The sequence below is a fragment of the Nesoenas mayeri genome (genome assembly GCF_963082525.1).
Source record: "Nesoenas mayeri genome assembly, chromosome: Z".
Classification (NCBI taxonomy): domain Eukaryota; kingdom Metazoa; phylum Chordata; class Aves; order Columbiformes; family Columbidae; genus Nesoenas; species Nesoenas mayeri.
The window spans coordinates 39,181,394-39,203,643 of NC_137542.1; positions in this window are offsets into that span (position 1 = coordinate 39,181,394).

A 22,250-nucleotide genomic window follows, 5' to 3' on the forward strand; every position below is an offset into this window, starting at 1 on the left:
CTCCTGGTGGCTCTCTCAGCTCCCCCAAATTTCCCCTGGACCAGGAAGCTCTCCTGAGCACCATGCTTAGGGTGCAGCTCTGCAGATCATGCTGGCACTTGAGCTGCTTGCCTCCGCAACTGAGTTATACCATCTTAGTGTCACAAAATACTTGAATGCTATTGTTAATTACACTATTGTAGTGCACTTGTATCCAGTTGAACTCAAACTAATATTAACAATATCCTGTATCCTAATAACCATCATGTGTAGATATTAAAGGTCTCAGTTTTCATTAAACCTGATTTTAGAGAAGTAAGTCTAATAATTTTCAATAATTGGTTTCAGAATTTTCTAAAAATTTATAATGCTCTGATCTTTTAACTGACATTTGTTTTTGCAGTCCTTTCCATGAAAGATATCAATGAACATTTGGAAGAATAACTTGCACAGATAGATGAACTTATTATATAGAGGCAGTCAGGTTTTTTTCAAAATGCTTAAAAATGAAGTTATTTTCCCTAAGACCGTGATCTAAATATTTTTGGATAAGTAAGTTATTTTATGTTAACCAAAAACAACCAATGTGTGAAACTCGAAAAAAGTTAGTAGCCCATTGATACTTCACTTAAATAAAAACAGAGTTAAAAATACATATGAATTATAACTGTAGATAAGCTCCACGTGAAACTGATTTTGAAGCTGTGTGGAGTTACACTTGTTCTTGGATACAAGATCAGACTCAAAGATTGCAAGAAAAGATGGGACAACAGAAGTGGCGAGAGGACCAACAGGATGTTTCTGTATTAGAATCAGACCTACAGCTGAAGTTCCTGGCATATGCCCTTGCACCATAGTTTATGAGGGTCATCATGTAGCACATTGGCAGTGTAACTGAAGGGAGAAAGTGAACTCTTTACATGCACAATTACTCATCTCTAGTATTTTCATGCTGTGCTATGTTGTATGTCCTTATGCTGCCCATATATGATCTGAGCAAGAAAGGATAATGAACCATTTCTGGAGTAATTATTGTATATCAATGCATTCATTGATCACTTCTGCCTCATGCATGCCATAGTAACACAATTTAAATGCAGCTGTTCCTTTTGCCTGAGAACAAAGTGTCACAGATGGCTAAAACCTATTACACTTTAAAAGCAGACTGAACCTCTCCTAGTACTAAATGTGAAATATGTCCAGATATTTTAACTACTTTTGCAGTGTCATAGAACATACACACTATTTTTGTCCCTACAGAGAACATAAAGTGATGACTTTTGTGGCCCTGTTTTCAGAGGTTGCTAGCCATCCCTAAATACCTACAAGGAACATTGTTAGCAACACCAGGTTTTCTATTCAAAACTATTTTGATGTGAATGTATTGCTTTCATACAGCCATAGTTAAAATGAAGTAGCAGTGTGTGGACATAACACTAACTGTACAGCTCTGCGATCTTCAGTTCAAACAGTCTGTGCTGCTGGCCAGAGATGGCTGAGGAAATGAGCTTTGTCAAACCAAGAGTTACATGGTTTAGGACAGTTCTTGGTAAGAATTGCCATGAACTTTCCACATTAATTAGATTTTGCAATTTTGTTTGCAGCTCTGCATCACCTAAGATACATGTTTAGGCACATGGAGATGGGAAGCCAGCTATTTTGACAGCAATCCAAACTAGGAATTTTAAGTGAGGAACTTATGAGTCAGTATATAGGATGAGTAATTGAATATTGGAATAGATATCCTTACAGAAAAGCTAATGCCATTTTTAAAAAGGAGCTATAATCTTTGCCCTTTTGAGGTCTCTGAACTATGATAATTATGGAATCTTGTTTTCACTTGTGAAAGCATATAATATACAAAAGAAATAAAGACACATTAAAATACTTCTACCGATTTTCCTCCACTCCATATGAAGCTGTAGCTAAATGATGCTCTGTGGGAGCTTATTGCCCATTTTTTGGAATGAGTCATGTAACTCATTCACATTTTTCTCTATATGAGTAATGTGGCTAGACTAATCTGATGTTGAGAAAATCTTTATATCATAAATAAAAGACCTAATTTGGTAATGCTACTAAAGGTATTGCAAAATGAGGAAGATAAGTAGCACACTGTTCATCACCACTACATTTTTCACAATCTCTACTTAATGGTATTATGTCTCAGTACCTAAGTTGCTTATCCAAGCAATAAGCTGCACTTCCAAGCTAGACTTCCTCTACCAGAATAAATTTTTACTTACAATTATTTATTAAGAAACCCTTTTACTGCAAAAGAATACTCAAACTGTTGCTAGCCCAGCAGGTAGCTAAACAAAAATTTAGGACTTCACACACTTCCCAGCAGTAAACTTTCCTAGAGACATGCAGATGTGGCTCTCCTCTTTCCAGTAAGAAGAGCAGAATATTGATGGCCTCAGTTCTTCCTGTCTTGTGTGTTTGGACTAAAGATCTAGTTTAAACTACAGCTGCTTTTAGAAGGGTTTTCTTCCTTTCATAAATGGTCTTCTTGTCTATTCTCTTTTAGTTTAGCTTCACACCATCCAGATCTTACTTAACCTCAGTTTCTTTCCATTTGTCCTTCCCTTTCCATTTATCATGCTTTCCTTCCTCTTCATTCTTTCCTTCCTTTTTCATTCATTGCCCAATCCAGTTTCCTCAGGTCAATTCCTTTTCTCATTTAGTGTACTGTCTAACCTGAACAACCTCTTCATCACCGTTTAACCACCTCCGAAATCATGGAAGCAAAGGGACAGATTATGTACTAGTCTGTCTTCTTTACTGATGTAAGTTATCAGGATGTTGTTATGTAATATCTAATTTCATATGCCATTGACTGCATTTTTTGCTGAAACTTTTCTTGCCCTTTAAAAAATTTTTTTTAATAAGTAATGATAGTACAATAAATTTACTTTTTTTCTGAAACAGTGTGTGATGGAACACAAATAGGATAAGAGTATTACCTTATTTTCCAGTTTAATCACTTGTACTTAATTGTCAGTAAGAACTGATGTAAACAAACATAATGAGAAAATTTTCTCTCCCAGACATGCTGTGAGTGTGGAAAAAGCTATGGTTCTGTACATTGTCCTGTGCTTTTCAATTAAAGCATTAGTTGCTGGCAGGTGTATAGGAGTATTGTTAAATGCATGGCTTAATTGTTTATTCTTTCCTCTTTGTTACAAAGAGAATGGATTTGAAAATGTATTAGTGTGACAATAAGACTTAATAGGTCTGTTCTATAAAGACTGCATAGGCAGTCTTCATTCTCCTCTAGAGGTCAAAAGAAAATGTTATTTTAAATGTCTGGTTTTACTTTTATGAAATGCTGTCCTTTGCTGGGGTGTAACATAACTACTTCAAGTCTGGAAATACTAAATTTCACCTGTCCTGAATTATGTTTCCTTCCCTGTAGATACAAATCTGTAGTTTTCTTAAAAAAAAAGAAAAAAAGAGAGAAAAAAAAAATAGGAAAAGAAAAAAAAAAGGAAAAGAAAACAAGGAAAAAAATAAAAGGAGACTATTTGGTCTATTTGCCATGAACCTGCAAATAGACCAACTAATATCAATTAATATGACAGACTCATATAATAATAATGATGAGTAATGAGAGCATCAAAGATTATTCACCTAAATAGCCAAGTTAAACAGTGTTGTGTTACATCACTTTGTCAAATAGCTTTCATTTGTGGGCTTCTGAAACTTAAGATGAAGGCAAAATTGATCTTAATTATGGTTTGTTTTACTTGGCTATCTAAATGCCAAAACTGTTGTACTGTAGACTCAGAGAGAAATGTAGACAGAAAAACCCTACCCTCTGGGTTTGCCTCTGCCAGACCAGGATTGCACCCTCTAGTAATTTCTCAGTTGCCTTTGCTGACTGAATTAGGTATGATGAAAGTGATGTGCCTGCAAAACTTTGCTGTGATTCGGTAGAATGCAGAATTGGGTATTTTCTATCATTTTAACCACTTAAAAACTGATTTTTGTCCTTAAAAAAAGAACTATATTTCCTACAGCCATCATTTATACAGCATTCATATCTTCCTGGTACTTACATGCTCTTTTTAGACAGTAAGCACCTTCCAGCCACACACACTTGCTATTTCATTTCTAATTTTCTACATCCTACCTTCCTTTCCTCATTATGTTTTTTTCAGGTTGTCCTGAGGCATGACATCTGAGATCCAGGATCCATTCTGATCTTCCTTGCTTTTTACAGAATGTATCAAATCACATTTAGATCTATTCTTTCACAGAATCACAGAATGGGTAGGGTTGGAAGAGACCGCTGGGCCTCTGGAACAATTAGGCAAATAAAAATAAATAAGAACAAATAATAACTCAGAAATCTGAACGATTTTGCCTGCTTGTAGGGTGATGACTCCTGATTAACCTCAGTAGTTTATAGTGAGTAATAAGGTAGAGAGCAGCTGCATATCAGTTGTTTATGTGTATTCTGTTAAATTCTGAACCTTTAGTCATTCTATCATAAAGTTATTTCACTGCTAGCAATGGCATTCAGAGAGCAGGATGGGATGGCAGGCACAGAAGGGGACACCTACTCATAGAATTTAGAAACAGAAGAATGGATGATAACTTATCTAGGGTTTCATTGTTGAAGTATCTTTTTTACATATTGAGATAAATTCTCTTAGTGAGTGATATGTGGTTCATTTGATTTGACACAGAAAATGTATAGCAACAGTACACACAATATGCAATTAAACCAACTAGTGATGAAGAGCTGTCTAATCAGACCTCTATTGCAAGCCTGGAAAGAGAGTAGCACCTAACTGGAAAGATGGAAACGCCTTTTCCCCTCTGTACTCTGTATCTGTGTGTCGCACCATGCTGATGGCTTAACTTCTTCATGCTGAAAACAAGGACAATCTTTTTAAAACACAGGTCTTAGTCTGACTTCAGAGGTAGCAGAAACAGCACCTAGGATATTTATAAATAGAGGTGTTATAGTTGAATTAGTTTTTACATCTTATAGTTGAAATAAGTTTTGCATCTTATAGTTGAAATTAGTTTTCTTACGGTTGAATTAGTTTTCTGTTTTGCAAACCGTATCTAAGATTCTTAGTTTTGTAAACTATATAACTGTATCTAAGATTCTTGGTTTAGTAAACTGTATCTAAGAGGCCGTATCCAAGATTTTTACCTTATTTTGAAGTTTTTGGACTGTGTCCAGGGAGATGTGCATTCAAGCATGGTCTTATATAACCGTACCCTATTCTTCTAGTTGACAAAGATTTATGATATATTCTCTTAAAACAGGTAACTTAGAAATAACCGAAAAAATGCGAATGTTACTTAGCATCGGTTAGATAGGCAGTTTGTGTTAGAATAGGTGTGGAATATGCTAATGGTTGTTAAGAGTTGTGATGAATATGTATGTAACTAAGTTGCATAAATGTAGTGAGTTCTGAATTGGTGGTCGAAGCCAGCTTTGGGTGTGAACCCCTGGTTTCTCAGCGCTGGAATAAAAGCACCGCATATAACTACGTCCGTGGTTATGTGTCCTTTTTGCCAACATTTTTGGCGACCCAGGTGGGACCTCGCGAGCGCTGCTGAGGCGGATCGCGTCTTGATCCTGCTCCGGCTAGCACCGAGGTATTCTTGGGGAGCGCATCGGACGCGACCGACCCTCCGCTGCTCTCGACGGACCTCTGATTGGTAAGAAGGTGCTTTTATTTTTGGATTTGGGGTACCCCATTTGGTTTGGTAGCCTGCCGGTCAGACGCGGCAAAAGCCACGCTCGGTTGGGCAGGGAGCTCCCGTTTGGTAAAGCCTATAGGCGCCGTCCGTCAGACAGAGGGAAACCTCTGCAGGTTCAGCATTTGGTTAGGCGCCAATTAGTTTGTGTAGCTGAAAGGTTCAGCACTTGGTTAGGCGCCATTTGATTTGGTTTGTGTATTTGCTGCAGGCTCGGCATCCTAATCTTGGTCTCTGAATTTGTTCTGGTCTGGTTCCTGTATTTGTTCCTGTATTTGGTGTGGTTCTTGTATTTGTTTCTGTACTTGTTCTGGTTCGGTTCCGTTCCTAGGTGTCATTTGGTCTGGTTTGTGTATTCGTGGCAGGTCCTGACCCTTGGTTTCTGATTCTATTTTGGTCTGGTTTTTGCATTAGTTTCTATATTTAAGCTGGTTCTTGTGTTTGTGTTTGTGTTAATTTGGTTTGGTTTCTGTATTTGGTTTGTGTGTCTGAGCTCAGTATTTTAGTTTGTACGTTTATATTTGATACCAAAAGAATTCGTTTGGGGAAATAATTACAAAATAAGAACCGGTTCTGTTACTAAAGTACCACCTTGCTCCCCCTTCAGATGCATCTGTACACATGAAAGTAAATTGAGTTATCTGTATTGCAGTTAGGCTTGTCCTGTGGATAGACTGATTTGGATCTAAAATTAATGTCAGGGATTGATGCTTAATGTGCTGTTGATTGATATTTGTAAGAAGTTACAAAAGGTAGCAGCTGAGGAATGTAACTATTGTTCAGCTAATTGGAATTACATATAAAGTTTATAATCACAGGAATTAAATGAAGAGAGAAAAAGGGCAAAAGGAGCCCAAACCTGTGCCCGGCAGCTTCTCTTTGATAAGCTGCGGAGAGAAAAAAAAAAAAAAAGGGTAAAAAGCTGACTGTTTGCTAAAGCGGTGGAAAAGCGGGGGTGGGGAGCGGCGGCTGCTAGAGCTGGAGCTGCAGCTCCTCTCCTCCGGGCTTGCCGCCCGCGGGGATGAAAAGGGAGGGGGAACCAGTCTATGTAGAAGTTCCGTTTTCGCCAGGGGATTTAGTAACCTGGAAGCAATCAGCTGGTCCTTATCAGGAAAATCCAGATAAGGTTGCAATAATTAAGGTGATAATTAAAATACAGAATCCTCATTGGGATTATTTACAAGTGATTTTGGATACATTATTGGACTCTACAGAAAATATATGGTTATACAGGTTGCGAGGGATAAAGTGAGAGAAGATATTCGGAATGGGAAAGTAGAGGGTAACGTTGATGAGAACTTTCCAAAAGAAGATCCCCAACGGAATTATAATACAGGAGGAGGGTTATGCCGTCTCTGGAGATATCAGGATTGGTTATTGATTGGCATTCAAACTGCTATGCTGAAGCAAATGAATTGGTCAAAACTGTATAATGTGAGGCAGGAAAAGAATGAGTCTCCCTCAGCCTTTTTAGAAAGATTAAAAGAAGCTGCCAAAACCGGGATGTAAAATTTTTAGTAGACACAGGGGCTACTTACTCTGTACTGAATTCCTTACAAGGGGCGGTAGGTCACAGAGCTACAATTGTTGGTGCCACAGGGAAGGAGGAAGTACAGCCATTCCTGCAACCCTTGGATTTGTGTTTTGGAGAAAAGGAACTAACTCATGAGTTCTTGTATGTTCCAGATTGTCCAGTTTCTCTTTTAGGATGAGATTTGCTGACTAAATTGGATGCCACAATAACATTTGAGGATGGAGAGTTGGTAATGAAAATTCCAGAGTCAAAGGTAGGACAGATTTTACTATTAAAAGAAAAACCGTTTGTAAAAATACCACAGGCAATAGAAGATGCAGTAATTCCCACAGTATGGGAAACTGACATACCTGGAAGGTCAAAAACAGCTAGACCTGTGAAAGTGGAGCTGAAGGAGGATGCTAAACCAGTACGGTTGAGACAGTATCCATTGAAATTGGAAGCCAAATTAGGAATAGTATCTTTAATTAAGAAATTTTTGAAATATGGAATTCTAGAGGAGTGTGAATCAGATTATAATACCCTAATCTTTCCAGTAAAGAAACCTGATGGTAGCTATCGACTAGTTCAAGACTTACGAGCAATAAATCAGATCACTAAGGACATACATCCAGTAGTTGCAAATCCCTATATCTTGTTAACATCTGTGAAGGAGAAATATAAATGGTTTACAGTACTTGATTTAAAAGATGCCTTCTTCTGCATACCCCTTGACCAGGAAAGCAAAAAGCTATTCGCTTTCGAATGGGAAAATCCTCACAACGGCAGAAAGACTCAATTGACCTGGACACGTCTTCCACAAGGATTTAAGAATAGTCCGACCATCTTTGGAAATCAACTAGCCAAAGAGCTTGAGGAGTGGACTACAAGAGGCCGTATTGGAATTCCCCAACAATGGTATTTGTTGCTGCAATATGTGGATGATATTCTGGTTGTTGCTGAGACCCAAGAACTTTGCATCCAGGTAACAATTGAAATATTAAATCAATTAGGAATGAATGGATATAAAGTGTCGAAAAATAAGGCTCAGATTGCATCCACGACTGTGATCTATCTAGGATGCGAGCTTTCTCAAGGACAACGAAGACTAGGTATAAACCGCGTGCATGCTATCTGTGCTATCTCTGAACCGCGTAACTTGCATGAATTAAGATCTTTTCTAGGAATGGCAGGATGGTGCAGGCTCTGGATTATGGACTATGGACTTATTGCCAAACCTTTATACGAGGCACAGAAGAATAAGGTTTTGGTGTGGGAAAAACTGCAACAAGAAGCTTTCCAAAAACTGAAACAAGCTTTAAAGCAAGCGCCTGCTTTGGGCCTACCTGATCTGAGTAAAGACTTTCAGTTATTCGTGCATGAGCGACAGAGGCTTGCCCTAGGGGTATTAACCCAACGGCTGGGATCTTGGAAACGGCCCGTAGGTTATTTTTCCAAACAACTTGACCCGGTAAGTGCTGGATGGCCGGCGTGCTTGCGGGCGGTGGCTGCTACCACGATATTAATCCAGGAAGTTCGGAAACTGACCATGGGGAAAAGGATCGAAGTATTTGTATCCCACATGGTCACTACTGTATTGGAACAAAAGGGGGGCCATTGGCTTTCCTCAAGTAGAATGATGAAATACCAAGCGATTTTGACAGAACAAGATGATGTTATTTTAAAAACAACTAACCTAATGAATCCAGCTGTGTTTTTAAATGCAGAAACAGAAGAAGGGGATTTGGAACATGACTGTGTGGAGGTCATCGAATATACCCACGCAAGTCGTCCTGACCTGAAGGATACTCCATTGGAGGAGACGGATTGGGAACTTTTTACTGATGGCAGTAGTTTCGTGGAAAGCGGAGTGCGGTATGCAGGATATGCGATTACTACTGTCAAAACAGTGATTGAAGCCAAATCCCTACCACCAAACACATCAGCACAGAAAGCTGAGTTGATTGCCCTAACTAGGGCATTAGAGCTCAGCAAGGACAAAAGGGTCAATATTTGAACTGACTCAAAGTATGTATTTGGAGTTGTTCATGTGCACGGAGCTCTCTGGAAAGAGCGTGGACTACTTTCCTCCCAAGGAACAAACATCAAATACTAGAGGGAAATATTAAACTTGATTAATGCTGTTCAGAAACCATTGCAAGTTGCCATCATGCATTGCAAAGCTCATCAGAGTGGAACATCAAAAATTATTGAAGGAAATCGACTTGCTGATCAAACAGCTCGATCAGTGGCACGACAAGTCTGGACAATGGTGGGTCTTATCTCCCAGAAGGTAAGAGCAATTCATTTATTACCTACACCTTTAGAGGCACCTAAATATTCTACAGAAGACGAGAAATTGGCAAAATTACTAAAAGCTGTCAAGGATAATTCTGGATGGTATGTGACCACCAACGGACAAGTTGTGGTGCCGACCACGACTATGAGAGGAATACTTCAAATGGAGCATCAGAAGTGTCATTGGGGTGCAGAAGCACTGGTAAAATACCTGAGAAAATGGATTATCTCAGTCCAGATGTTAACAATGGCAAAGTCTATTGCGGCTAAGTGTGAAATTTGTTTGAAAAATAATCCTTTAGTAAAAAGAAAAGTAGATATGGGAAAAATTAAGACAGGCATACAACCAGGAGATTATTGGCAAATAGATTATGTGGAACTCCCCAAAACTCGAGGATTCAGATATCTAATAGTTGGGGTGTGCACCTTTTCAGGATGGCCAGAAGCCTTTCCTTGTCGCACCAACCAGGCACAAGAAACTGTAAAATGGCTATTAAAAGAGATAATTCCAAGATTTGGGGTACCATTGGGAGTATCATCCGACAGGGGACCACACTTTGTTGCTCAAGTGGTGAAGGAAGTCAGTAGATGTTTAGAAATCAAATGGAAATTACATACCCCATGGAGACCCCAATCTAGTGGACAAGTGGAGAAAATGAATCAGACATTAAAAAAGACAACTTAGCAAAATTTGCCAGGAAGCAAAAATTCAATGGCCTCAGGCCTTACCAATAGCGTTATTGCAAATTAGGATTAAACCCAGGAGCGGAATGTCAGTAAGTCCATACGAAATTTTGTATGGCAAACCATATGAAGCACCTGATCCAAATCCAAGTGTACATGTAAAAGGTAATCAGGATGTATACAATTATGTGTTGTCTCTCGGCAGGACATTGAATCAACTCAGATCCACACTAGTGTGGAATCGCCCACTAGCACTTGAGAATCCGGTACATGATATAGAGCCTGGAGACACAGTGTATATAAAGACCTGGAGAGAGGATCCTTTAAAAGAACGTTGGGACGGACTCTATCAAGTACTTTTAACTACATTCACCGCAATCAAGGTTGCTGAAGTAGATTCCTGGATACACTACACCCGAGTAAAGAAAGTCTCAACACTGTGGCAATCTCAATTAGTGGGTCCTACCACACTTAAAATCACAATGCAGGATGTCTAGTTTTGTTACCGTATTGTGTTTGTAGTAGTAAATGTACCCAGACTGTTTGCTTTTGTGGAAACACTTCTTGAAGAAGAAACAGAAAATGCCACTCTGATTTGCAAAGTCACTGGAGAACAATTATGTAGGACACGAAGGGCTATAGGAGGTAGTGATGACACTCAAATGCCACAAGTAGTGCAGAGTGTACAGAATCAGGCAGAGAACCTAATGATAGGATTGATTCGAAATTTTGCACGAACCCAGAACACCAGTAGCATCACTGTTTGCCTTCCCATTCCGAAATTGGCTGAAGACCCAATACAATGGGGAATAATATCTACAACCTTACCAGAAATAAACAAAACTGGTAGGATAGTGTGTGAATCTCGCACTAGGTTAGAGCAAGTGCCAACTGAACAATGGAAAAAAAAACAGGACCCGAACCAGTGGAATTTGGAGGAAAGATAGTTCTCAAAGAAAGTTGGACCAAAAAGATAGTATATGAAAAAGTCAACCGAACCTATTAGGAATGTAAAGATCAGGATATTCAGAACATAACTGAATCATGGAATAACATGTGGACGTTGAGTACTGTACAACAATATCAATATAGTGAAGCATTCCCATGGTGTGTACAATGGTCCAATGTAACAAGAGGGATAACAGTACCATGGTGGAATTGCTCGTGAGTAATAACCTGCCAGACGAATGTGGGACATTTAGTTTGGGCCTTAAGCGATGGAACCTGGACAACACATTTACCGGTAGCAGGACCTGCAAGGGAAATTACTTTGGGGTTACCAACCCTATGTCCCATTTGGAAAAAGTCACCCTTGAAGAACAGGCAGGAACTTCTACAAGTTAGGCACAAGCGAGAGATAGATGAAGATGATGTGTGGCATGAACCGTCAAGCAGTGTTAAATTCGGCTGGGCATTAGAATCCTTCTTTGCACCAATTGCAGCTTATAGAAACAGAGAAATGATTGACAAATTAATTGGGCAGATGGATCAATTGGCAAGGATAACCAAAAAGGGTTTTCGAGATTTCAATATACAATTGCAAGCTACAACCAGAATGACCTTGCAGAACAGAATGGCACTTGACATAATGTTGCTGAAAGAAAATGGTGTTTGCGGATATTTAAAAGATAGGGTTGATCATTGCTGCATTCATATCCCAAATGTAACTTCTGAAGTGGAGAAAGATATTTCCCAATTAACCCAAACAGAAAAGGAACTACAAAAGGAAAAGCAAGATGCAGAGCAGAGCTGGATTGGGGCCTTACTAGGTAAATTGAACCTGAATTTGGGAGGATGGGTACATTCATTACTGGAGAGCTTACTCCTGCTTGCAGTTGTAGTTGCTCTGCTCTTTTTGCTGTACGCTTGTGTTAAGCGTCAAGTAAATCAATCAAACGCCAGGAACGATCGCATCTTTACTGTCCTTAGCAGAAATACTAATCCACTCATTGACAACCCTCCAGCTGATAAGGAAACAATGAAGTGAAAATGCATTGTCTAAGAATAGAAAAGCATTTTCAAAGGGGGGAAATGTTATAGTTGAATGAGTTTTTACATCTTATAGTTGAAATAAGTTTTGCATCTTATAGTTGAAATTAGTTTTCTTACGGTTGAATTAGTTTTCTGTTTTGCAAACCGTATCTAAGATTCTTAGTTTTGTAAACTATATAACTGTATCTAAGATTCTTGGTTTAGTAAACTGTATCTAAGAGGCCGTATCCAAGATTTTTACCTTATTTTGAAGTTTTTGGACTGTGTCCAGGGAGATGTGCATTCAAGCATGGTCTTATATAACCGTACCCTATTCTTCTAGTTGACAAAGATTTATGATATATTCTCTTAAAACAGGTAACTTAGAAATAACCGAAAAAATGCGAATGTTACTTAGCATCGGTTAGATAGGCAGTTTGTGTTAGAATAGGTGTGGAATATGCTAATGGTTGTTAAGAGTTGTGATGAATATGTATGTAACTAAGTTTTATAAATGTAGTGAGTTTTGAATTGGTGGTCGAAGCCAGCTTTGGGTGTGAACCCCTGGTTTCCCAGCGCTGGAATAAAAGCACCGCATATAACTACGTCCGTGGTTATGTGTCCTTTTTGCCAACAGAGGGACTCCCCCACTGGGCTGCTGAATGATAAATGGGGAGTTTTGAGTCAGAAGTCCAAAAACTTCAAGTATCCAAGTCAGATTTGCTCTCTCCCTGCAACTTGGTGCCTTCTTGTCTGGATTGTTGGCACAATGCTTCAGACACAATCACCACCTACTGAGGGACTTCTCTTGAGATTTTGTGTTCTCCTTGAAACAGTGACTGCTGAAGGCCCTGAGGGCTTTGACTCATTGTCTTACCTTCAGTGTTATCTAGGATAAGGTTTTTCTTTGTTCTTTGGCATAGCTTTCAGCCTTTGAGAGCAGCAAAGTTTAAAACACATGGGAAGAGTGAAGGTGCTGGAACAAAATGTGACACAATGGTGCCATCTGCAACTGCATAAAGTATTTTTGCATTGACTTTTCTAGTTCTTCCAATGTGTTCAGTATGGCAGTCTCCAAGACCTTTACAAGCTTGAAGAAAGCAGCATAACAGGTCTGCTACATGTTTCTGTCTTTCTGTTCAAGAGGAGAATGGGATTTTGGGGAGCTGAATCTCTTACTTAGTAATATCCATACATGAAACAAGTGGGAAACCTTTCTTATCAGAGCTTATTTTTTCTACCAAAAAAGCATTTGTATGACTGCCATCACCAGACAAGCACTTTAAAATGCATTTTTACTTTAAGAGGACACATGCATAACACAAGGAGAGCATTTAAAATGAATTTTAAATCCTTGTGAATAATAATTGAATTCTGTGACTGTCTCAAAGAAAAACATGGTGACAGTACAAGAATTTGCAAGATTTCCATTTTCTTTTCATTTTTACTCTTCAGATCTTTGACACTTACTGTACAAGATCATATTAACTGATGGTGTAGTGCCATACTGTGTTTTGGGAGATTACTGGTTTTGAGTGAAAATATGTTGTCAGTTTTGCTAGTAATAATTATATCCCATTTCAAACTCTAAGGGCAGGAAAGGACATGTCAAAATAGTCAGATACAGGGGCTGTGTCACACACCACTTTACAGATCATTTACAAAGTGGCAGTGCTTTAAAACACAACCCCCACCAAATTGAGCCTGTTAAGATGTGATAATGGAATACCAAACTGGAGTTTTCAAAGCGTTGTTCTTAGGAGAGTCTACATTATATACCCATGTAAAAAAAAAAAAAAAAATAATAGAAAAATCTCCATTTTCTACCCTTTATTCTTACGTTTCTCTGCTTCTGTCACTTCACAGATCATCTTGCATTGAACACACGGTACTGTGGAGTTGATCAACAGGATATTGGAGAAAAAAAAAAATAAAAGAAAAAGGTAACAGTTAAGAAATCTGTGAAAGCAAACTAGATAATCTATATTCTGCAGATTTTTTCCAATTTCTGAAAGAACTCCCCCTGTTTCCGTTCTCTACTTTTTCATTATGTGTAGTGTACCATAAACCCTTCCTATTTATATTTGTGATCTCATTTAAATATTTCATTTTAGGCCAGTGATCTGGTCCAGGCTTCCATACACATCAGAATGTCAAAATCCCAAATCACTCTTTGTTGCCATCTGCCTGTTCACCCTTTTGCCTATACCTTTTGCAATTTGAAATTATATGTTGGTAGTGTCAACTAAACATGTTTGTACTTTCAGATTTTCCACAATATTTCCATGTAGCCACCTGCAGGGGCTTAGGTAAAGCACTTAAACACTCAGGAGGGAAAATGTTCATTAATTTTTACTTTAGCAGGAGCTTTAGTTGTCCTGAGCAGAACTTGGATGGTGAACAAATTGGAAACTGAACTGACCAGTGGATATCCCCAACTCAGCTCTTCCTTAGGAGCAGGGATGCTCTGTGCCTATACATATTGTCGGGCAGTAACATCAGCCAAAGAGGTGTTCACCCATGCAATGTTGTTTTCTGAGTTGTGTTCTTCTAATTTCTTGTGGGGCTAGGATGTAAACTCTGAGTCATAGTGCAGGAAGGAAAGTGGGTGGCTGCACAAATGTTTAAAGGAGGAACTTCTTAAATTGGCTTTTCTGTTAAATAAAGTGCAGAATAGACAAAAGAATAGATAAAAGATACTTCAAAAAGGAGTTTTTGTTGACTAAAATATATAGAGTATTTTCAGCTCTAATCCTGCTATTTTTCATTCAGCTCTAGGTTATTCTTACTGGGAAAGATGAAGTGTCTACACAGAAGTACATAATACACCCATGAAACTTTATAAAAGATGCACAAACTAAACCCGTGAAAGTAAAGGGCCAAGGAAAAATATACAGTTATGTCTTGTCTTATGCTATCTGGCTTTATGTGAACCTTTGTATTTTTTATGCTTTTCTCAGAGGTAAATATGAATTCAGAAATCCATTTTACAAGTCCTATATATTAAATGCTTACAAGGTCACACAGCTGCCATGGGATGAGATAATAAACCTGAATGTCTATAGCTTTTGTGGCAACAAGTGTTGCCATATTCAAGCTAAATAATAATTAATGATATCGTTATACTGCATGAGACAGGAAAGTTTTTCCTTCACACCTGGCCATGTTACGGGAATGATTGCCACTTGGTCAAGGTATATAAAAGGTGATGCTTATAGGCTGCTGTTGTCTATGTTTCTGCCGTGGCACTGGGAATATGTGAATAGACTGTTGGAAACTAGCTCAAAGGAACAAAAAGCCCAGGTAAAGTACTGTCTGCTCTCTTCATATAGGCCAAGAGATTTTCTTTTAAATCAGAAGTCTTGCATCATACAGAATGTCTGATCACCTTACAAAGTATACTTAAACCAGAAGAGAAATTTGGAAGAACTGGTATTAGCTTTAGAGATGTAGGCAGTTAGACTATGCTGTGTCCATTTCAAAAAGTGACACTAGACATGAATCTGTGTCTGGCATGTGTTCCTAGAGCCTGATAAGAGAACCGGTATGTGATTTGTTAACCTGAGAGCTTGAGAACCTCAAGGTTTGAATGTGGAATGTGCCTTGTGAAGAGACAGTCATTAAGGCTGTAATGCCATAATTTTATTTAAGGAGCCATATATCACATTAGTAAATTTTTAAAAAATTATGATATCAAGCTTTTGACAGTGTATCTGGTTTTACAAAATGTGTTGTGACAAAACAAGACTCAAAGTAGGGGAAAGGTGAATCCTTAGTGATTCCAACTCACAGGACTATTGCACATTCACCTCAAGGATGTTGAAACATTTCATTCATTGCTTTGTAAAACAATTCAAAGATGCACAGATGTTATGTGGATAAGCAGGGAGGTGAAGTGTTGCAATTTCTTACCAACCATGGGGACACCTGCGGTGGCTACTGAGTCCTTTAATTTTGGCTACATAAGAAATGGGAGTCTATTAGAAAGCAAAAGCTAAGTGTATAATGGCTATGCTGAGCTTCCAGTATTTTGTACAATTCTAAAGTGCAGCTGTTTCTAATAAGAAGCATGATGTCCTATTCCTAGCATACTTAAAATGGGGTTAAATTCAAAAGTGCTGTGTAATGTCATGTAACTTAAGTGATATCTAACATAGTCAGAGAACAGCTGTGTGGGGAAGTCACTTTCCTTCCAGTCCTCAGTGTGCAAATTTTAAAGACTCAGTGGATTTCACTGCAATATGGGTAAGTGGAGGCAAAACTAATTCTGATCTGTGCATTCCTACTGGGTTCACTCAGCATAAAGGACATTGTCCAGATATTGTTTGACCAAATAAATAACTTTTTTAGGTCAGTATTTAAATAAGGAAAATTGTCCTAACTATGCAAAATTTTGCGTTACTGTGTTTTTCGGTGGTATTTGGGTATGTATGAATTCATGTGCTACTTTGAAGTGTCTTAATAAAGGATAATATTATCTTTCCTAAATTCTGATTCTAAACTTGGTACACCAGAGCATTTGGAGTGTCATGGACCTGCTTTTGCTCTGTAGTGAGCAATTAGGAGACTTGAGCCCTGTTGCTTTCTTAGTAATTATATGTGGCCATTGGGTTCCAGGGCAAAGCATCCTTATGAAATTTTAATTGAGGGGAAGAACTGTGGTTATATTTCCAGCATGGTGTGAAGGAATTTAGCTGCATGAGTCCCATTAATGTTAATAAGTGTTGTGCATCTAAATGGTTGTGCATTGTGTTGAAAATTTACCTCTTGGTGTGCTTAGAATAGAACAGTATGTATTTGAAATCATCCTTCCTTGTAGCAACCTGAAAATCTAGTGAATATGGGGATGTCAGGAAGGCATTCAGAACTACCAATCAAAAAAGGGCTAGAAGAAACCACAGTGAAAAGACAAAACAAAGAGAGATGAAGCAGATCAAACAGCTGTGAAGTCAAACAGAAGGTGCTGGAACAAAAGAGGATGTTAAAAGCTTAACAAACCAAACTACAGAGGAATCAGAAAGCTGCATTTCCATAAGGGCATCATTAAACAAAAGCATTGTGTACCAAAGGACCTTCTCAAACCCAAAAATCTCTTCTGCCTCTCAGACTTCTCTTGTAGTTGTGGATAGTTGTGCATCACAGTGTCTAGAAATTTATACAAATGCTTTGGTTCTTTAACCACACAGTAAAAGTCAACACATCAAGTTGATCCTCTAGAGCAGGGGTGTCAAAATAATTTTCACTGGGGGTCACATCAGCCACGCAGTTGCCTTCAAAGGGCCGAATGTCATTTTAGGACTGTAGGACTAGTTACATTTAGACAGTCCTAAAATGACATTCAGCTCTTTGAAGGCAAGTGCGAGGCTGATGTGGCCCCCAGTGAAAATGAGTTTGACACCCCTGCTCTAGACTGTCATGTTGGGAAGTCTAAACTTTTTAATTTTTTTTAATTTTTTTAAACCCTTGACACAGAGATTAGGAGTTCCACTGTGTCATAGTGTTGAAAAAAATCACAGCCCACATGCTTGCAGTGCAAGCTTGCAATAAGCTGATCTTTCAGTAAACTGACGTCTGATTTCTAGGACCTGTGGGGAAAAAGGTGGAGAAAGAGGAAATCATAATACCTTTATTTCCTCACACTTGCAGAATAGAGTGGTTTTGTTGATCATTTGCACAAAATGGAAATGCAAAAGAGTCTATAGTGTAGGCCAGGCTTTGACCTGTCTGAACTAGAACAGTAGAAGGGCTATCAGTTATAAATGAAAAGCAAGATTGCAAAGTCTTAGCTAGAATTTGAGAGATTCCTCTTAGTGAAATGAGATTTGTCTTTTCCCTGTCTTAGTGTCTTGTCTCTGTGAGATGTCAACATGAGATTATTTTGAAGAAGGTGATGTATCCATTATACCTCTTCTTATTTGTTGTGTCTATATAGGGGGCTAAATTTATTCCTGACAAAAAGCAGTAGTTATTTTATACACTGAAGAATGTAGGTATATTGCCCTTTTTATTTTAGTTGGCTTAGTGTTAAGTATATATGCTGTTCTTTTTCATAAATGTCTAATCTTTTTTTTGTATCTTACTACCTTCAGTAATGCCCAGTAACACTGAGCTCCACAAATTAATTATATGTCATGTGCAAGGGAACTTCTTCCATGCTACCATTTATCCATTTTAAATGTGTAGCATTTCTGATATATAAGAGTTAGTCAAATGGCTAAATACTAGCAACAAAAGTAATGAAAAAGGTCCGTTTATTATTAGTGAAAAAAATCCTGAATTTCATTCTCAACTGTTCTTAGCAGGATATTGTATCTACCATATGTTTTAGTTATGACTCTACAGGTGTTAGTGTAATACTATCAGACATTTTAAGAAAGTGTATTGCTCTGACATGATGATTGTTCATTGTTCTGTTTCTAAAAAATAGTGTCATCCAATGAAAGAAGAGAAACCTAACTGGCATGAATAGGATGTACAGTGAACAGCTCCAAGACTACTTACAAATTTACCATTATTAATCCAAAGAAAAGTCAGCTAGCAGTTTGTATAATATCTTTCAAGAAAATCAAGATAAATGTAACTAATTTTTCTACATCTTTCATAGAATCATAGAGTCATAGAATGTCCTGAGTTGGAAGGGACCCACAAGGATAATTGAGTCCATCTACTGTCCCTGCACATGACAACACCACAGTTCACACCATGTGTCTGAGGGTGTTGTCCAGTCTCTTCTTGAAAACACTGCCAGGCTTGGGGCCATGACACCTCCCTGGGTATCCTGTTCTATTGCTCCACCACCCTTTGGGTGAGGAACCTTTTCCTAATGTCCAATGTAAACCTCCCCTGGCACATCTTCCTGCCATTCCCTCGGGTTCTGTCATTGGTCGCCAGAGAGAAGAGATCAGCACCTGCCCTTCCTCCTCCTTTTGTGAGGAAGCTGTAGATCGTGACGAGGTCTCCTTTTAGTCTCCTCTTCTCCAGGCTGAACAAACCAAGTGACTTTAGCTGCTCCTCATACGGCTTCCCCTCTAAACCCTTCACCAACTTTGTAGCCCTCTTCTGGGCACTCTCTAGTAGCTTAATACCTTTTTTATCCTGTGGCACCCAGACCTGCAGACAGTGCTCCAGGTGAGGCCGCACCAGTGCAGAGCAGAGCAGGACAATCACCTCCCTCGCCCAGCTGGCAATTCTGTGCTTGATGCACCCAGGACATGGGTGGCCCTCTTGGCTTCCAGGACACACTGCTGGCTCATGTTCAACTTGATGTCAATCAGAACCCCCAGATCCCTCTACGCAGAGCTGCTTTCCAGCATCTCATCACCTCTGTACAACCAGGGTTGCTGTGTCCCAGGTGCAAAATCCAGCATTGGATCTTGTACTTTGTGCGGTTGGTGATTGCCCCATTCTCCAATTTGTCCAGAATCTTTCGATGTGAAAGGAATATTCATAAAACATAGTAATTAAAATCTTAAATACTACTATTCATTCTAGAAACTTAAATTTCAGAGCAATGTTGACCTAGCTGGATCACTAAGCAAAACATATAACTTGTGTCCAATAAAAATGATGCAAATATAAATTACAAAATGTTTACAATATGCTGTTGGCAAACAAATTCCAGGCTAATTTATATTAAATACAAATACTTTTTGAATGACTGTACCTTCGGATATACCTGATCAATCCCATACAGAAGAAGCTGACTGGGACATTTTGTGTGAAATCACAGAATGTTAGGGATTGGAAGGGACCTCGAAAGATCATCTAATCCACTCCTCCTGCCGGAGCAGGAACACCTATATGAGGCTACACAGGAATGTGTCCAGGCGGGTTTTGAATGTCTCCAGAGAAGGAGACTCCACAACCCCCCTGGGCAGCCTGTTCCAGTGCTCTGTTACCCTAATTGAGAAAAAGTTTCTTCTCAAATTTAAGTGGAACCTCCTGTGTTTGAACCCATTACCCCTTGTCCTACCACTAGTTGTCACTGAGAAGAGCCTGGCTCCATCCTCGTGATACTCACCCTTTGCATATTTATAAACATTAATGAGGTCACCCCTCAGTCTCCTCCAAGCTAAAGAGACCCAGCTCCCTCAGCGTTTCCTCGTAAGGGAGATGCTCCACTCCCTTCATCATCTTTGTTGCCCTGCACTTGACTCTTTCAAGCAGTTCCGTGTCATTCTTGAACTGAGAGGCCTGGAACTGGACACAATATTCCAGATTCAAATATTCCGGGGTCTCACCAGGGCAGAGTAGAGGAGGAGGAGAACCTCTCTGGACATATTAACCACCCCCTTTCTAATACACCCCAGGATGCCATTGGCCTTCTTGGCCACAAGGGCACAGTGCTGGCTCATGGTCATCCTGTTGTCCACCAGGACCCCCAGGTCCCTTTCCCCTATGCTGCTCTCTAATAGGTCATTCCTCAACTTATATTGGAACCTGGGATTGTTCCTGCCCAGATGCAAGACTCTACACTTGCCCTTGTTATATTTAATTAATTTTTTCCCCACCCAACTGTCATGTTATTCTCTGTATCTGGCAATTCAAGATTTTGTCTGTTCTATCAGCCTATAGAAATAAAATCAAATTATCAACCTCAATATAAAATATATTTGCATAGTTCAGTTCTCACCATGAAAGAAAAGTCAAATTAAAGTCCTTTATGCTAGTCAGGTAAAGTAGATATCCCCTTAAGAACTGAAGATTTATCCATAATCATACATAACTAGATTCTAAGAAAGTAAAATGTTCACAAATGCTACTGAAGTACTCGGAAGCTTATGGTATCGGAAGATTGTAGAACCCAGAGCTGCATACCTAGTTGCATACAAGGAAGATGCTGAGGTACTGGAGACAGTTCAGAGAAGGGCAATGAAGTAGGTGAGAGGTCTAGAGAACAAGTTTTATGAGGAGCAGCTGAGGGAACTGGGGCTACTTAGCCAGAAGAGGAGGCTCAATGGAGAGCTGAACTATCTGAAAGGAGGTCGTAGCATGGAGGGTGTTGATCTCTTCTCCCAGGTAACAAGTGGTAGGACAAGTTGCACCAGGGGAAGTTCAGATTAGTTATTAGGGGAAGATTAATCACAGAAAGGGTTTTCAAGCACTGGAACAGGTTGCCCAGGGAAGTGGTTGAGTCACCATCCCTGGAAGGGTTTAAAATATGTATAGATGGGGTTCTTAGGGACATGGTTTATTGCTACATTATGTTATGACTGGACTTGATGATCTCGAGGGTCTCCTCCAACCATAATGATTCTATGACTTCATCTCAATCTATTATTTCAGACCAGATGAAATGAAACCACTTACTGAGTCCATAGAGACTGTAACTGTCTGGAAATGGGTGGGACTATTATGAGCTTTCCCACTTTCTTACAGCTTTATAGAGTTATCAGTAAATTGTGCCTCTACGTAAAACTATTTTCCTCATATCCCTAGGGTGAAGACCAATACAATATTATTACTGTTATTCATATCTTCTCAAGGACCTCATCCATATCCTTCTCTTCCAATTATAAGAACTGAACCTTGTCTTCTTTCCCATTGTGGCAGGTACATTCTCCACTCTCCCCATTCTTTGATTGATGGACTCTGCACAGTAACTGTAGTCACATACACCCACCAATCTAGGGACAGGAGAGGCAAGGCCCCTTGGTCCACAGACATGACACTTGGCCAACTGAGAGAATCTTCTTGACCATCGATCGTATGTGACCACAGATCAGATGTTGACCTGTTTTAGGGTGTAAATGAAGACTGCCAGAGACCCCATTTTGAGTTAGTTCTTCTCAGAGCAGTGGGTTTGCAGTGGGGTACTTTCCCCTTGAGTCGGGATGCTGCCTAAGGAAACTCCTTGAGGCTGAGTGTCATTGCACTTTTGTTGAGAGACTGTGTCTTCTGGACTGTCCTTAACTACCCTCTCCCTGTTGGTGAGTAATTATATTCTCTGAGTTACTCTTGAGAGTCCTCCTTTGTGAATGAGCAAGTGAGCACTTTGAATCATCATTCCAGAATTTTGGGAATTCCCTATGTCCTGTGTGTTGGCTGTATAGTAATTAGTTCTCAAACAGTATCCTGAACC